General features: G+C 43.3%; 1 pseudogene; it reads right to left on the bottom strand.

Annotated features, from left to right (window-relative positions):
* Positions 1 to 2,189: 2,189 nt before the first annotated feature.
* LOC123396652 lies at positions 2,190 to 3,816 on the bottom strand (annotated as a pseudogene).
* Between the last annotated feature and the right edge of the window lie 593 nt (positions 3,817 to 4,409).

Here is a 4,409-nt window from a genome sequence, read left to right on the forward strand (position 1 = left end):
CTTCGGATCTTTCAAATTCTTCATAGTGATCAGCAGATATAAATCCCAAGTGACTCAGAGAATATAGAAATACCTCCCCGTCAACGGCGCCAGAAAAATGCTGACTCCGTGTGAACAGACCTTCCCCTGCAACGGCACCAGAAGAATGCTGCTAGCACTCTCCGGCAATCAAAACTAGAAGAATGTTGTTGACGGCCCACTAGCACGTGGGATCATAGCAGTTTTCGAGGGTAGAGTATTCGACCCAGATTTGTTGATATGCCTATAGGAGGTGAGAGCATACTCTCAAGTATTAGCAGCTGAATGTGTCAGATTCAACCACACCTGAAAGATTAGTATCTGCAAGCAAAGTATCAGTAGCAAAGTAGTATGATAACAACGGTGTGAGAAACGATCTGTTGACGGCAGACTATTCCTAACTGTCGTATCAATGGCGTCAGAAGTTGCCCATGGACGGAAAATATTCTTCCCCGGCTACGGCGCCAGAAAAATGCTGACTCCGTGTGAACAGACCTTCCCTGCAACGGCACCAAAAGAATGCTGCTAGCACTCTCCGGCAATCGAAACTAGAAGAATGTTGTTGACGGCCCACCAGCGCGTGGGATCGTAGCAGTTTTCGAGGGTAGATTGTTCAACTCAAATTTGTTGATTCGCCAGACAGGAGGTGAGAGAATACTCTCGAGTATTAGCAGCTGAATTTATCAGATACAACCACACCTGAAAGATTAGTATCTGAAAGCAAAGTATCAACAACAAAGTAGTTTGATAACAACGGTGTCAGAAACGATCTGTTGATGGCAGACTATTACTAACTGTCCTATCAATGGCGCCAGAAGTTGTCCGTGGACGGCAAATATTCTTTGCCATCAAAGGCACGAGAAAAAGTATTGTAGCAGGTAGCAGTAGTGTAACGAGTAATAGCAGTGGCAAGGAATGACAGTAGTAACAGCAGTAGCAAGTAGCAATAGTAGCAAGCGACAGTAGTAGCAGAGCAAGACAAGTAACAACACTAGTAGCAGAGCAAGGCAAGTAACAGCAGTAGCAGCAGAGCAAGACAAGTAACAACAGTAGTAGGAGGAACTCGTAGGCAATGGGTCGGTGATTTGTTTGGATGATATTCTTCATGCAACAGTTATAACACAGAGAGATATGTGGCTAGCTCCCGTTCGTCAATGTGATGTAGGCATGCATTCCGTGTGTCGTTATACGTGCTTAGGGAAAAGAACTTGCATGACATCTATTGTCCATCTCTCCCGTGGCAGTGGGGTCCAAAAGGAAACTACGGGATATTAAGTTTCTCCTTTTAGTAAAGAACCGGACCAATGCATTAGCACTTGGTGAACACATGAACTCCTCAAACTATGGTCATCAGCGGGAGAGGTTCCGGTTATTGTCACTCTGGGGTTTCCGGATCATAACACATAGTAGGTAACTACAACTTGCAAGATCGGATCTAAAACACACATATATTGGTGACAGCATAATAATTTTAGATCTGAAATCATGGCACTCGGGCCCTAGTGACAAGCATTAAGCAAGGCAAAGTAGTAGCATCATCAATCTCAGAATATAGTGGATACTAGGGATCAATCCCCATCAAAACTAACTCGATTACATGATAGATCTCATCCTAATCGTCACCGCCCAGCGAGCCAACGAATAGATTACTCACGAACGACAAAGAGCTTCATGGAATTGGAGAGGGAAGAAGGTTGATGATGACGATGGCGACGATTTCCCCTCTCCGGAGCCCAAAGCGGACTCCAGATCTGCCCTCCAGATGAAGAACAGGTTGTAGCGGAGCCTCTGTATCGCAAACCCGATGAAATCTTCTCTTTTTTATTTTTTCTGGGACGAAAGTGAATTTATAGAGCTGAGATTGGGGACGACAGAGCCACGTGGGCCCCACAAGCTTGCCATCCGCCACCAGGGGGTGGCGGCTTTAGGGCTTGTGGCCCACTAGCCCACCCCCTCAGGTGGATCTTTGCGCAGGTATTTTTCATATTTTCCAAAAATAATCTCCGTAAATTTTCAGGACGTTTGGAGAACTTTGATTTCTGCACAAAAATAACACCAAGGCAATTCTGCTCAAAACAGCGTTAGTCCAGGTTAGTTCCATTCAAATCATGCAAATTAGAGTCCAAAACAAGGGCAAAAGAGTTTGGAAAAGTAGATACGATGGAGACGTATCACACATCATCAACTAGTTTAATGGCATTCACAATGTTGACATCTTTTCTTTGCAAGACTTGTGAGAGTTCATTTGTGATAGCAAGCAACCTTATCATAAGATGTAGCACAAAAAAAAATTAAAACTCTCCATTATTTCTATCAAACCCGTCGCTTGAGACGGTCCACGACCTTCATCATTGACCTCACGAAGCACATATATGACTGACTTCCACATGTGACTCAAACGAAGCAAAGTTGGATGGTGTGAACCCCATCTAGTATCCCCGGGTCTTGCAAAATTTGTTTCTAGGTTCAAACCTCTTCCACTAAATATCTCACCGCTCTCAAGTTGTTCTAAGATATTTTGATGACGTTCCTCTCTTGGTGAATCCCTTCTCTTGCAAGATATAGTAGTTGTGGTCACAATCAAGGAGACATACTCAAACAAATCATGAATAGATGAGCAACAACTAGCAATTGAGACTACCACCAACTGCAAACGATGGGAAAAGCAATGCACATAAAAGACATAAGGGTTCTCATCAAGAATTTTCTTTTGCAAACCATTGAATTCACCTGTCATATTTGAAGCTCCATCATATCCCTGCCCTCGGAGCCTATGAATTGATAACTTGTAATGATCAAGAATGTCGACAAGAGCTACCTTTAGTGCCTCTAATGTAGTCTCACTCACATGGTATATAGAGAGAAATCGTTCCACTGCCTTCCCTTTATCATTAACATACCTACACAAAATTTGTAACAAGGTTTAATAAAAGTATGAAACAACTATAAAATAACAGCTAAAAAGAATAATTAACCACTACTAACCTTAACATTACCACCATTTGCTCTTTGACGGATATATCATGTGACTCGTCTATAAGCACATAGAATTTTTTATCGCCAATTTCTCTCATGATCACATCGGTGACCTCTTTTGCGCAACACTTTGCAAGATCTTTTTGAATTTCAGCAACAAGCATCCTGCTATTTCTACCACCATGGTCAAATGCATGCCTCACTTTCTCATCTCTAGCTTTGTGCCAATCATACATCTCACAGAAGTTTCCCTTGTTCAATGAAGTGGAACTTTCATCACTGCCACGAAAAGCCAAGCCTTAAGCAACGACATATCTTGCACACCCGAGAGAAGAGTGCAAACGGATTTTGTAAAGTACTTCAGACTCCTTAGATGCCCTAGCAAGCTTAGTAGATACACTTAGCCTTTGATTACAAAAATCATCATAATTCAGTCTTGCCTTGTTGTGTGCACTATTTACCCCACCAACATGATGAGGCAATGCTTGATAAGCATGCTTCCAATCCTTGAACCCTTTTTTGTGAAGACATCATAACCAAAGTGTGTACTACTTCCTGGTTCCTTAAAAAGAAAGCAATAGAAACAAAATGCAGCTTGCTTAGACTCACTATATTCTAACCAATCTTTTTGCGATCAAATTTGCTAGTTGGTTGGGTTGGACCCTTCAATACATATGCTCTTCTAACCTGGTCTTGAATATTTGGATGATAATCAGCAATTTGCTGCCTCTGAGCAGGATCACCCAAAATTTCAGTTGGATCAAACTCATCATCGTCCCCATCCTCAAAACAATCCTCGTTATCATCATCATCATCGAGCATTGCTTGCTCAATACAGTCCTAAACTTCATCTACGTCGTCATCATCATGTTCGTGAACATCACTTGGTTATGGGTCTTGTACCGATGGTTCCACTTGTGAATTTCTTCTAGTGGTAACAAAAAATCTGCTCAACTCTGAAATTTTAACAAACATAACTGCATAATTAGAGCTGACACAATCAATGTTTAAATGCACAATTTCTTGGTAAAATAGAGAGATTAACTCACCTAATTGTCGCTTGCCACTAGCCCTAATTGTTGGTGGTAGACTGCTATTTGATGCCTCTTCACCATGGCCTTGCACAGGTTGAGTGTTCGCTGGCGCCTCTCGTGCGGCGGGTGTTGATGATGGCGAGCCACTGTCTACGCGAGCCGAAGTAGATTCACCGATACTGGAGGCTTCACCGCCTTGGAGCGACCGCTTGCGCTTCCGATCTTGACCATCGCCCGCCGCCGTCAGATTCATAGCAGAGGCCTTGCGACCTTCCTACCGACCTGTCCAATGATAATCCGGCAGTTTGCCTCGCCGGCTCGCCGGCTCGGAGTACAGTGGCGCAGCAGTTGCTAGGTCACGGCGTCACGCCCATGACAGTT

Source organism: Hordeum vulgare, chromosome 5H (genome assembly GCF_904849725.1).
Source record: "Hordeum vulgare subsp. vulgare chromosome 5H, MorexV3_pseudomolecules_assembly, whole genome shotgun sequence".
In the NCBI taxonomy this organism is placed as follows: Eukaryota; Viridiplantae; Streptophyta; class Magnoliopsida; order Poales; family Poaceae; genus Hordeum; species Hordeum vulgare.